This window comes from Lepisma saccharinum, chromosome 28 (genome assembly GCF_977018435.1).
Source record: "Lepisma saccharinum chromosome 28, izLepSacc3.1, whole genome shotgun sequence".
Lineage (NCBI taxonomy): Eukaryota > Metazoa > Arthropoda > Insecta > Zygentoma > Lepismatidae > Lepisma > Lepisma saccharinum.
In genome coordinates, this window is record NC_139256.1 from 42,979,952 (window position 1) to 42,994,963 (window position 15,012).

Sequence of the window (15,012 nt, forward strand, 5' to 3'; positions counted from 1 at the left end):
ATTAGAGCGAAACGGATTAAGCTGAAAGGGATTAGAGCGAAACGGATTAAGCGCGAAAGGAATTAGAGCGAAACGGATTAAGCGGGAAATGAATTTAGCGCGAAATGAATTAGAGCGAAACTGATTAAGCGCGGACGGAATTGGAGCGAAACGGACTAGGTGCGAAGGGAATTAGTGCGAAACGTATTAAGCGCGAAAGTAATTAGAGCTAAACTGATTAAGCGCGAAACGAATTAGAGCGAAACGGATTAAGCGCGAAACGGATTAGAGCGAAACGGATTAGGCGCTAAAGGAATTAGAGTGAAACGGATTAAGCGCTAAAGGAATTAGAGGGAAATTGTCTAAGCGCGAACGGAACAAGAGCGAAAAGATTAATCGCGATACGGATTGAATGCCAACGGAATAAGCGCGAATGTGTCACTTTCGCGGTTGTTCTGGCTGCTCCTCATTGTCTCGTGAAAAGCATCTCGTTCCCATCTCTCAGGCAGAGTCGGAAACCACGAGGAAACACCTGACTTGAGAAAAATGGATTCGTTTTCCTTTGTGTGAGAGTTTGAGCTAAACAACCATCGTTTATCGAAGGAAAGCATAATACAGCACGCTTGCTTCCGAGACTGACGTCAAAAAGGGCTGATGTGTTTTTCCATAGCAGCAGGTACGATTACTCATATGGTTGAAAAGATGGCGAGTTGAAAGAACGAATTGTAATGGTGACTTGCAGATATGTCATTATGTTTCACGCTCAAGGGTTAGCCTACGAGCGCTTACCACCTGGCCGCCCTTATCCCTTTTTCTGAAGGATATTTCTTTCGTCCCTTTTCATGATTGTTAAACATGAATTGTGTTTATTCATCGTTAGTGTGGATTGGACCCAGTGTCTGTTTTCAAATTGGCGGTCACGTTTTACTTATCATTTATACTGCTGCCCTCTGTGTCGAGGCTCAAAACTATTTCCAGCAATACGCTTCTTCTGCAATGGCTCTAAGGAAGGCTGGTTGGTGATTGGAGAACTACAAAGTTAGAACCATTGCTTGCTTTGAACGTGTTGCAGAAAGCTAAATTCTAACATCTACTTTTTCGCGTTATGTTTTGGAGGAAAATTTTGTCAGGAAACAACTTCCCCTTCGTATACCTACAAGATATAGGTGTGTGTATCCATGACTTTATATGGATACACCTACAGAAATATAATCTGAGGAAAGTACAATTGTTAATAGTAATAGTTTATCACTATTTATTTATTACTCCCTCTGTCCCATAATTATAGTCCGGTATGCCAAAATGGTAACTTTTTATTATGTTCTTTTGGATACTTGATCGGCCAATTTGTACTGATCATTGAGTAATAACGTTGTATGACTCATTCCCGCGTTTCATTTTCTTCTTCTGTATAGATACACCAATGTCACAGTTTGCATATCGGGCAGTTATTATGGGACAACAAAAAAAAGTGTACCGGACAATAATTATGGGACACAGGGAGTATTAATCAACAATTTAAATTATAACCAATATAGATTTATATCTAAATAATTTGGAGACAAATATTAACTTATCGCACATCAACTATATTAACTATATTACTCGTATATTAATTATTTTTCTGTTTATAACTTTGTACAGTAAGGCTTTTAATTGATCGATTGAGTTGGTGTTTAAAGTCCACTTTATGCACAGTTAGCGCAAAATGTTTACTAAACCAATAGGAGGGATTTTGACCCGTTAAACACTATCCTTACATACGGCTATGGAGGGGAAAGGGGATGTATTAGAAGTACAGTCGATCCATAACGAAACATGACGAAGACAGTGACATCTGTTGAGTGCTGCTGAACTATTAGAAACTTCCGTGCAATACTCCCCGAGGCCACTTGGGGAGTCTTCTCCTCCATTGTCTTCGGTGTGAAGCACACCCTGGGACAAACCGATAACCACACTAGGCAGGAAACTTAAGGAGCAGGCGATCTTCTGGAAATTTCCCCGCGAGTCTAGGGATCAGAAACTAATGAAGCGGTGGCATCGATTTTTCTGTTTCGCCACGTCGCATCTTCCCACAGCCCAGGTACTTCTTACGAACAACTAATGCCCAGATCGCAAGGCCCTGCCAGATAAAAGCCCACTCCTTAGGAGATGATAACGCCTCTCCTAGGCCTTAATGGTGGCCAACTTTTACGGGAGTTTCCTAATGCCCCAATTAGAAACTCCGGCCTTCAGACATGCAACAAGAAGACTCGTGTAGTGCAGTAATTGGTAGGGGAAGACAGGCTCTTAGAGAAGTTCTAGCTGGCTGTAAGAGTATCTCGATCCATTAGTGTTCCGGGTTCAGGCGTCCATATGGAACGACGGGCTGTTCTCGCGCGATAGAATGCAAATGTACCTTTTATCAGTTCCGATGAATCGTTCATTCTTAGCACATCCGACGTGCATTGTATTACCTTGGATACAAGACTCAATCACTCTTTGTGTGCTGTCGCTCAGGTATTGTAGTGCAAGATATAAATTAATTCCTATACTATACTACACTATCCAGTGCTTTTAATTTCCTACGCTTCCCTCCCTCAACACCATGTGGTGCAAACAGCCTGTGGACGCCAAATCCTGGCAAGGTAAGGTTATCGAGTCCCATCGCCGCTTTACCCCACCCGCTCTCCCCCGCCACTATTGTTTCCAGAGACGATTGATTGAATTGTTGTTTTTAAGTCCACTTTATGCACACAAACGCTAATCGGGACTGGACCTACAGTTTAAAGTGGAATCCGAACCACCGCGTATCGAACCTGGGACCCGTCCATTACAAGGCGACGACGCTACCACTGCGCCATCAGGGAGGCATTTCCAGCGACGAGGATGAGTGATGAAAGTGATTAAGGCACACCAGACGAACACCCACGCCCAGCCGGGGTATGAACCTGGGACCCCTGGCGCCATCTAACCACTTCGCCATGAAGTTAGGCTACTTGGGACTCCATCGGTACTAATCAATAATTTTAAAAATCAAGAGTCGCTTATTCACCCAACATACTGGTGGACCAGTGGAGGATATATGCATTTTCAGTGTGTGTGTGTGTGTGGGGGGGGGGGCTGGTGGAAGGGGGGTCAGAATTGCTGTAACTACTTTTGAAGCATCGGTATGCCACCGAATATGAGGAATCAGAAGCGGAGATGCAAGAACGAGAGGGGAGGGAATTCACCCTCATCCCCCTTCATATACCACCCCGCATATTTCTATTCAGTACATTTTATTTTATACTGGGGCGTCGCCAGGAGTAAAAATTGATTTTTCGATAAGTGGTAGAATAATATCGCATCACGTTTTGACGTGGTTTCTGAATTTTACTCTCTGCCTTCTGAGCGAATGTATTCTTTCATTTCTTTTGCTGAAATACTAGCCAAGTGAAATATATTTTGTAGTGTGTCAATTTCTAGGGGGCTTCCGACACCCTCTCCTCGCGATGCCCATATCTACCACTGAGATATAGATACGTAGTAATAGAACTGTATATGAAGGAAGAGAACGAAAGCTTCCCAGCGTCGTTATTTTCCATGACTGACTCGTGGACAAAAACTCTCATTAATACTATTTTAATTTCTAGATCCTTAATGCATCACATAATTTCAGTAGCTCCCCCGGGTTTAGCTAGGGTATAACCTGGATCCCTCACGTCAATTTAAGAGCGCTACTCACTGCCATCAGTAATAATTTTCTTAACTATAAGTTACATGATATTGCTCGTTGATTCGAAAGGTCTCACTATACGCAGAATTAAATAGTACTCATACTTTTTTATAGCGCGCGAATGTTCACACACCCCAGTGATGCCCAAAATTCATCAACATATGTTTTTTTCGCCAGGAGAAATGCCCATTAAATTTTGTTTTTATAGTTATATTGTGAAGGTCAATAAGTTCACAGGTTTGGTTCACAGGATAAATCAGTCAAACATAATCATGTCGCAGTTGCACGCAATTTTCTCTCTCTACTTTATAACATATACAAATAATGTCGCTGTAGCAATTTTGGAGACTTAGGCGCAAAAGTATGTACGAGGGGAGGCAAGTCGCACTTTCATAAATATTATAAATGAATTGTTTATTCAGAGTAAAAAGTATCATATTCACAAAGTTTGTCTTGTCTTATGGTGGGCGATAAGGTGAACTGGCTGTTGGAGGCAATCACCCCCTCTATCGCCTTTACTGGAATAACTGCAAAGCCAATGTAAATTTAAAGGCAGGGGACACTAACTGTTAAATAAGTTCTGATTATAAGTCATGAACTAAAAGGCATCTGCATGAAATGACTGATGAATGGCACGGTAGTCTTGTAAGGTCTTCCTTTGGAGAATAGGGGATAGGTTTCTCCTCCACTGCGACAACCTTCGTGTTGCCCCGGCAAACTTGGTCCATTACGTGAATTCAGTGTTGCCACAATATGATGGCACAATTTCCCTTTTTGGACCAATTTTTCCCTTCACCTAAGCAAATTATATAATAATAATAATTAATAGTAGTGGTAGTAGCAGCATTATTAGTGGTGGTGGAAGCAGTAGTAGTACGTATTTAAGTATTCCGTCGAATTCGTTATTCGTTTGAATAAACAATATTTTTAAAAAAATTCACATTTCAGTTTCATCACTTCCTGACCAGATGTCCCAGGTTTGAATCCTGGTCAGGAATCCATTTAATCGTTAATCCTCATCGTTACTATTCCAAATATGCATAAAAGCAACGTACAATAAACTTAAAGGAGCAGAAACAAGTAGGAATAGCAAAATAAATAAATAACATAAAAATGTGAATATAAAATTCAAAATTAACATAAACTGTAATAATGTAGTCCGATGAGTTTAAAATTTCCCTGCAATTGTGGTATTTTTCATCGAAATTCCCTTTTCCCTTTTGGCTGAAATTTCGGTCCAAATTTCCCTGCAAAAGGGAAATTCCCTTCATGTGGCAACACTGCCTGAATTCCATATGAATCTCAAGATATTCCAGGTTGTATCGACTGGAAGCCTCTACCTCCATGTTTACGATACACAGCATCGTCCTCTCTTCATTACATTAGCGGCGTGTTTGTTGGAATTGAGAATGGCCTGGCGTCGGAGCCTCATGAATGCCTTCTCGAGATAAGTTACACTCGATTCGTTCTTTCGGAGAAAACTAATCTCGGTTCAAGACTCGGCGACACGTTTTCAAAAGTCCTCCCAGAGTCCCGTTCGTTTTCGGGGATAATTGGAATGCAAGTACGGCAACGTCTTTGTCAGCGCCCATTTGGAATGTTGGCGCTCGCTTTCTTCTCCTCGCGAGAAAACGGAGCTCCAAGATTTGTGCAGACTGAGTGAGATTGAATTCTCTTTGGCGGTGGTAAAAGCATTAGGTTTAATACATCTTCTACCATTGTTCATGCAATTTTGGAAGCTGTGGTAGACGTTCGTATTGCTGTGATTCAGAGAAAGTTGACAAGCTGCATTGTGAACTTGTACGTCACAAGTAGCGATTCCAAGTGTCGATAGAGTTGGAGTAACCTCACTAGATGGCAGTAATCTGGCTGTGCTTAATGTTTCATTGTCCATTGTTGCCAGATTCAGAGCAATTGTTTCCAAAAGTGAAGAAAAGTTTGTAATAGTTATTCTTGCTGTCGGCTATTTTGTAAAATTAACTACTGAAAACTGTTTGCCTCCCAAGCAGACCAATGTCCATTTCTCCCCAATCACTCTTTCAACAAAGGGAATGTTAACGCATGCAACAAAGTTGGTACTAGTTGACCAGTGCGTAGTTTGGGATCGGTTTGTTCACTGAGCTCTCCAGTCTAACTATTGCCTATTTTTGTGAGAGCAGGAAAACGTTTATTATCCATTTGCCTTAACTCATCTCACCCAACAGGTTAGTAGGTGCCCCGAGTTGATACTTTCCTGGAGATAAGGCCTTGCTCGAAAAGGTTTATTATCCATAGGTGCTAGCTTCTTGTTCTCATTTCTATTTATAAAGAAAAGTTAAGTGGTGGGCATTAACAACTGGAAGCAAGTAGGCGTTGTGAGTACCATGTGCAAAGAAGAGATTTTCAACAGCTGAGGAACTGCTCTTCTGGTGTGTATGTACGTATGTTTGGTATGGAAGGATCTATGGTATTGTGGATAACCATGCCACTATGAGGTTAGTACTGAGGAAGTTCAAGTTGTAGCATAAATCATAACGTTCCCAAGGTTTTGTAGAAACTTTAGAGAAAAATGCAGGCTTGACCAGGACTTGAAACCGGCTCTCTGGCATACCGTGCCATGGCTTCGCCAGATTTTTCGCTGTCCCTGTTTTACCTTGTGGAATTGTCTCTGCCATTGTTGCAGCAACGGGTTCTGTTGCCTTTGAAACGACAGTGCCTAGTTTCTCCCAGTTAGTTGGATTTACCGTATGATTTGTCACACACACTAGCACGTAGAAATTTTAACGAAAAATTCAATACATTTTCGCAAACATTTCTACATAGTATCTCCTATGTGTGTCAGATCGAAAGGTAAGATTTTCCTGCTTCTGAACATCTGTATCCACCAACATGATGTTCAAATCCAAGTATAATTAATCTCGCACTAGCTTTGTATCTTAACTCGATAGATTTTGGTTACAGCAGGTCTATAGTACTTAATTATGGAGAACCCTAGCATGGTAAGATGATTGATTCCCTTTGTCCGCATGATCCAGTAGGAAAGTTCATTTTCCTAAATTACTTCAATATGTGAGGACCGGACAGGAGTTCAATACCTGTTTGATCACCTGCGAAATGGGCAAGTTATTCCTGTACATCACTGCAGAACTTTCAGACCGAAGTGACACTGACAAGCCACTGGCGTCAAGCGACATCTGTCATTTGGATACGAACCTTCAGAACTAAATGGAACCGTTTATATCGGAGTGCTATGACGAGCTCCACATGTTGATTGTCGCTTGCGTGTCACTCGGACTGGTTCGGTTTCTCTGGGCGTGTATCGTGTCGCCTCGCAGTGAGTGCTTTATCCCAAAGACTTCTACGAAGTAAAGTTTCTATAAGACTAGATGAGAATCGAACCGTCGGTTACCTTTTGAAATATTTTGAACGTCTAGTTTGAAAGTGTAGCATATTGTTTCAAAATTTAAACATTCTTTACTCTATCGGTTGAAATTCACCTTCGATATCGTATATAGGGGCTATGTTTGGGTTCATTTTGGGGTCTATTTGCTTGTGTTTTAAAGATACGTCACTTGGAGGCATTAGAATCAACATGAATGAGACGTCAAAGATACTGTAATGTTACATCTCTTCGCATAATCCAGACTGTGCTTTCCATTTTCGTGCGAAACCCGTGTATCACCTGTTACTTCGGTATCACACCAAAGCGACACACGGCGCTTGTCACTTGAGAATTTCACCAATTTAATGCTGGCCTGTCATACCACTACGATGTGAAACGTTGCTGTTGATTGGCTCGTTCCAGAGCTACATCTGTGGCGTGTCGCTTCGGCCTGAAATCTTCCTATCACACCATCCAACTGATCCAACACGGAGATAGGCGACGTTATTATGGTACCTGGGGAGGGAGGGGACCTTTGAAGAAACCTTCCAAATGTTCTGTTACGTGGTTGAAGGCCTTAAATTTCATTGTGTATTAACAACGTTGCCCTGCATGTTTGGAGCGTGCAATGTTTCTCGAGTATGAACTTTTCCGAGTGTCGGATACAGGTACTTACAGAACATGCTAATTATTGGTAATATCCTTTGAGAGGTTATATTGAACAAGAGAGGGCAGCACGTATGCAAAATAATTCTAACTGACAGTGCTGTGACAAGTATTATCTAAAGGGTGAGATTGTTAAGACATCTTTTTTCAGTACCCTTGTCTTTATTTTATCGTCTCTTAATGTACCGGACGGTATTTTTTAACCCTACATTGGTATGCGTGTGAGTGCGGCTCTCACTCTAGGATATAATTATAAGTTTTTCAGGCCCAGATAATGATAATACTTTCTGGTCTTTTGTAGATAATGCTTTTCTGGGCTTTCTTGTCTTTTGTAGCTATCATTTGTTACAACTCTGATAAAGTGTTTGATTCTCAGACTCAAAAGATTATTATTATTATTATTGTTATTATTAATTTTATTACTGCTATTTTTGTTTTTATTTTTGTTGGTGTTATTATTACATTACTATTACTACTACGTATGTTTTTTTAAAATTACATACATTTATAATTTCCATACAATGTATACAATTTGCATAACTGTATACTTAGCATTAATTCATGTAGGACAATCAGTGTAAAATAGAATGTAAGCTTAAATGTAACCCTATTTCTAATAATAATAATAATAATAATAATAGTTGCTGTAACTTACGGCCTGTAAGTCACAGAAAACAATACTTTCTGCTATAAAATATCTCTACCATTTCACAATTCCAATTACACTAACTCTTTCCAGAAATCTCAAGGAAGGCATTGCTCCCCCCCCCCCCCGGACCCCCTCCCTGCGAACGCCCATGATCAGATGAAACTTTTGACATGATGAATGTAAAAAGATATTCGAAAAAATGACAGAAAACATTGAAATTGTATGTGGGCGCCACACTCACAGTTACCAACGGCGTTAATCTGAGATACGGATACCAACGAAGGGTCAAGTTGGGGCCGATGAACCGCTCCTATGGGCAGTTCCGGAAAGTAGGGGAAGAACTTCACCCACAGTGTCTGAATTAGACAAAGCTCGAGAAAACAGAAGCTTGCGATATGATGCGCCTTCGTATTCGGCTTTTTCCCAAAAGAGAGAGATTTTCCTCGTAATGCAGCGTCAGCTTATTTAGACGTTGATTTAAAGGATTGACGCGGGAAATTGAATCTTCTCTCTGCTTTTGTGATTTGCGATCCTCATCTCGGGGCGGATAATTTGTTTCTCCCATCATTGGAGACGGTTTGAGGAAGTGGGCCTCGGGGAATCTTACTCCAGAATTGCGGAATCTACTAATATTCCTTGTCTTTGCAGATGGTAAGGCGCGTGGATTTATCATTGCTACTATTTTTCGAATTTTATGGTGCTGTAAAACAAAAAGAGGAATGGAGAGTATTTTCGGGGTGTGACATGTATTCACTCTTGTGAATCGCCGGTCTCCATGACGGAGTGGTTAGCACAGCACGCGACGACGCCATGGATCCCGGATTCGAATCCTGGCCTGGGCATGGATGTTTGTGACTGTCCATTCATCAATTTCATCACTCATCCTCATCTTCGCAATTATCCAAAAGTGGCAGAAATGCGATGGAAAATAAACCAACTCAATCAATCAATTGAATCTTGTCGTGAATCCGGCGCCTCCCCGATGGCGTAGTGGTAACGTCGTCGCCTTGTAATCAAGGGGTCCAGGGTGCGATACCCGGTGGAGGCACATGGCACAGTGGTTCGGATCCCACTTTAAACTGTAGGTCCAGTCTCGATTAGCCTGCATGTGCATAAAGTTGACTTAAAACAACAAATCAATCAATCAATTGTCGTGAATCGGAGTGATGATTAAATGAAGAAAAGAACGGCGGAAATGTCAGATCTGCTTCAAGTCACCAATTAATTCGCAGAGACCATCAGAAAGAAAAATCTACAATTACTACCCGTTATATTATTTTCCCATATATTTGACCACAACGCCAGAAGTCCCGGGTTCGAATCCTGACCTGGTCATGGAGGTTTGTGAGTGTCCATTCATCAATTTCATCAGCTCATCCTCATCTTCGCGATTAGTCAAAAGGTGCTGAAAAGCGAAGTAAAATAAACTAAATCAACCAGATCATAAAGCTGAGGCTGTAAGGGAACACTCAGCACACACAATAGCAAACACAATCCTACAGAGGATTATACTAGCTGTTAGCCCATACGCCGGAGCCTGGTTATCCTGCAAAATGCAGTTATCGAGGTCTACTACGTGGAAGTGAGGTTGAATTTTGGACACCTTACCAGAAGCTCACCCCTTTCACACCCGGAAGGGGGGGCTGTTTGCTGATATACAGTCGTGAGTAGGGCCCAGATTTTCATGTAATTACATATTTTTTCTTTGTATGTAGGAGGCAAAATTTGCAAATGTAGGCGAATTATGATGTTGGGAACGATATATGTTTATTTCATGTTACATATTTTGAGGTTTATTACATATTTCTCGTTTACATTACATATTTTTACATAAAATGCGGTATTTGAACCTGATTTCACGTTTTCAGTTTATCGGAGTATGTATTTCCCAATAGGTACATTACCAGGGTGGCGACAGACCTGGAAAACCGGGAAAAGTCAGGGAATTTGAGGTGTCAAAAAAAGTCAGGGAAATGTCAGGGAATTTCGTCTTCATTGACTTTTTAAAATTTTTTATTTAAAGATATCGTTATGGAACTCTGCACGGGAACAGAAAATTGTTATAACTCTGGCACTATGGGAGCAATCTACTTCAGATAAGTTTTGTTTTTCAGCTAAAACATAAGCGCATGCAACCGTGTACAATTCAGAACGCCGGACCGAGCAAGGGGGTTTGGGGGGCTCGACCCCCGAATTTCAATAGAGAAGACAAAAATCTGAAGTTTGCCCCCTCTTCTCCCACTATTTTGGGGAGAAGGCGCAAACTTTAGTATTCTTTTCAAGGAATGGACATTTCTCAAGGGAATAAAACATGTTTCATGTTCTTGGGTGCCTTACAAGTAGAATAATAAGTCAAAATGTGATTAATTTTTTTTTTTACGAAAAATATGTAATTTGCATTTTTGGAGCTAAATTGTTATAACTCGGGCACTATTGGAGCAATCTACTTCGGGTAAGTTTTGTTTTGCAGCTAAAACATCATAGCATGCAACCGTGTACAATTCAGAACGCCGGACCGAGGAAGGGGGTTTGGGGGGCGCGACCCCCGAATTTCAATAGAGAAAACAAAAATCTGAAATTTGCCCCCTCTTCTCCTACTATTTTGGGAGGAAGGCGCAAACTTTAGTATTCTTTTCAAGGAATGGACATTTCTCAAGGGAATAAAACATGTTTCATGTTCTTGGGTGCCTTACAAGTAGAATAATAAGCCAAAATGTAATATTTTTTTTTTACGAAAAATATGTAACTTGCATTTTTGGAGGAAAATTGTTATAACTCTGGCACTATAGGAGAAATCTACTTCAAATAAGTTTTGTTTTTCAGATAAAACACCAGAGCATGCAACAGTGTACAATTCAGAACGCCGAACCGAGGAAGGGGGGCTGGGGGCACGAGCCCCGAATTTCAATGGAAAAAATAAAAAAATGGAGTTAGCCCCTACTTTCCCTGCTATTTTGGGTAGAGGGCGCGAACTTTATTATTCTTTTCAAAGAATGTACATTTCTCAAGAGAACATAACATGTTTCATGTGCTTGGGTGCCATAGAAGTTGAATAATAAGCCAAGATGTGATTTTTTTTACGAAAAATATGTAATTTGTATTTTTGGAGGTAAATTGTTATAACTCGGGCACTATGGGAGCAATCTACTTTAGATAAGTTTTGTTTTTCAGATAGAACATCACAGCATACAACCGTGTACAATTCAGAACGCCTGACCGAGGAAGGGGGTTTGGGGGGAGCCCGACCCCGAATTTCAATGGAAAAAACATAAAAATCTGAAGTTCGTCCCCCTTCTCCCGCTATTTTGGGGATGAGGCTCAAACCTTAGTATTCTCTTCAAAGAATGGACGTTTCCAAAGAGAATGAAACATGTTTCATGTTCTTGGGTGCCGTAAGCCAAAATGTGAAACACTGTTTTTTACAAAAAATAGGTAATTTGCATATTGCTCAGAAAATTGTTATAACTCGGGCACTATGGGAGCAATCTACTTCGGTAAAGGTTTTGTTTTGCAGCTAAAACATCAGAGCATGCAACCGTGTACAATTCAGAACGCCGAACTGAGGAAGGGGGGTTTGGGGGCCGCGACCCCCGAATTTTAATGAAAAACTATAAAAATCTGGAGTTTGCCCCCTCTTCTCCCGCTATTTGGGACGAAGGCGCGAAGTTTAGTATTCTTTTTAAAGAATGGACATTTCTCAAGAGAATGAAACATGTTTCATGTTCTTGGGTGCTATACAAGTTGAATAATAAGCCAAAATGTGATATATTTTTTTTACGAAAAATACGTAATTTGCATTTTTGGAGGAGAATTGTTATAACTCGGGCACTATGGGAGCAATCTACTTCGGATAAGTTTTGTTTTACAGATAAAACATCAGAGCATGCAACTGTACAATTCAGATTGCCGAACGGAGGAATGGGGTTTGAGGGCGCGACCACCGAATTTCAATGGAAATAACATAAATATCTGAAGTTTGCCCCCTCTTCTCCCGCTATTTTAGGGAGAAGGCGCAAATCTTAGTATTCTATTCAAAGAATTGACGTTTCCAAAGAGATTGAAACATATTTCATGTTCCTGGGTGCCATACAAATTGAATAATGAGCCAAAATGTGAAACTCTGTTCGGAAATGTGGCATGGATATGTTGCGGAGGGGGGGGGGGGAGAAGGGGGAGGTTGGTCATCAATATGAATTTCCCAAGCTTGCTCCAGACCTGTGTCAGAGTTTCCACCCAAACATAAGAGTATGAACGTCCAAAAAGCACATTCATTTCGTAATCAGCACAATTATACCATATGGTATCATCAGGCCAGTACGACCTTTCTCTGATGATACCATATGGTATTATTGGGGTAGTAAAGGTTAAGCCTCTAAATATTACGTGGAAAATGCATTGAATTATATTTTTTTCTTGTCCATATGGGAGTAGTAAGGGGACTTGTCACGTAGTAAGGCATTTTGTTGGGCAAACTGAAGGAAGATGGAAACAAATAGGTTCTATTGATACATACGATTTTTGTTGAATATCGCCACCTGACAAGGTATCTCACTACAACATGCGACAGAAATTGCATGGACTGCAACATCCAACAAAAATCGCATGCATAAACAAGAAGAGCTTTAGACTGCTGCTGGAATTTTATTACTCTTCTGGCTCACTTCACCTTATTTAATGTAGCAGTGCTTATGAAGGTCTTCTTTCATCATCCTGATGTATTACTGGTTTCGCACAAGTTAACATACGTTTACAATGACATTGCACTATTCTTAGATATCAAGAAGAATTCAACCAAAAGGGATATATATATTGAATACTATCACGAAAAAGTTAAACATAAATCTGCAATGGTGAACGTTATAAAAATTGGCAAGAGCATGCTCCCAACCTCAAATTTACTGTAACAGTAGTATTGCATTGAAATTAACGTCACTCTGTGTCCTGCAGGGGCGGCGCGTGCCTTTTCAGTCAGGCAGGGCACATTTTTCTTTTGGGTGGGGAGGGGGGGGGCAGTTTACCCCTATATTCCTCTTTAAGGTTTTTGAGGGGAGTTCCTTGATATGGAGTAAGTAAATTGTTCGAACAATTTGGAATAAAATTAACATTCTGATCAAGATATCTCTCCAAAGAGCATTAAATACTCACTACGTAGGAATACGAAAAATCAGCAACGTATGGAACAAATTACATGAATAAAAAAAAACTCGAATATTGACGTCGGAACCCTATACGCTTGCAGTAACTAAACTTTGGGTAGATACTGGAATGATTAGAAAAATGTTACACTGCAGTTTCTCTTCCATTGTCAATGAATTGAAAGGCGTAGATGTTAAAGTTTCTACATGATTCAATGTCATATTCACCAAGTATCCACTAATATGAATGACTAACTAGGAAGATGATGCAGCGTTAAGTTCAGTTACAACATTTTACATTGGCCATGTACCCCCAAAAAGTTCGTTTATACTTACGAAGATGTTCTGCATGTCAAGTTGCTGGAACACAGACACAATTACACAAGTAAATAAACACGTACAGTAACTATAAAATCGCGAAAAACTAATTATTTCATAAGCGACCAATACGCACAGACGAAACGCAACGCAAACTCACACACTAACTCAAATCCAAATCCGTATTACAATGGGAAGAAAGAAGGATCTTTTTAAAAATACGAGGAACTAGTTTGTGCAATAAAAAGTGTTGTCAACTTTTCAGGTCGCCGGAACAAGCGCGAAGAAAAGCATTCGAGGGATTTTTTTCTATCTTATTGCTGCAGGCTGGAAGAACGAATGAACTGCCTGCCAAGCGTTGGAAACACTGAACGGTGAATGAGGCAAACATGAATGGGCAGGGCACCTCGTTCTCTGCCCAGAGACGGCTACGAATTTCGCGCTTTTCCATTGTGAGGGGACCGTCCCTTGCCGATGCTGTAAATGTTTGGATCAGTCGGTGACGTCACGTCTCCGGGGCAGAGCCGAGATTGAACTCTCTCCAACAGGACGGAGAAATATTATATTAACCTCGCACAGGGTGCATACCCTGTAAGTCTGGTTGCAGCAACGTAGGGGTTGAGGGGAAAAAAATATTTACGCGTATATACCGATCGTCTCTTCAGATGAACTTTTTATGTTAAAATTGTTGTGGGGCAGTGCCCTAGTTGCCCTTTATGTAGCATCGCCACTGGTGTCCTGCCTGTTTAATCTCGTGAGAGATGGTCATTAATCTCTCACAGGGTAAGGTTAATGTCCAATATTATGAAACAAAATACTAATAATAAATAAGTAAATATTTTAATATCATATTTACTAGATTCATTCAATCATAAAAACAAATCACTTTCTTCAAGGATTGAATTTTCTCTGCCAGCCCTTCTAAATTTTCACTTTCCATCTACTATTTATATGAGGGGTGGCCAGAAAGTAATTTTCAATTAGTAGGGACATTAATTTTTCGCAAATGCCAAAACCGTGAAAAATGGTAATTGCTGCGAAGTTATGTTTAGGAATGTGCAGTGATGTCTGGACACATTTTTCGCCCATTCGAAATATCGAGATAATGCGAATTTGGTGTAAAATGCGAATTCTTGGAGTTTTTAACGATTTTTTTAAAGAAATGTCCTAAAAAAATGAAAAATTCCATGAAATCCAACATTCTTCT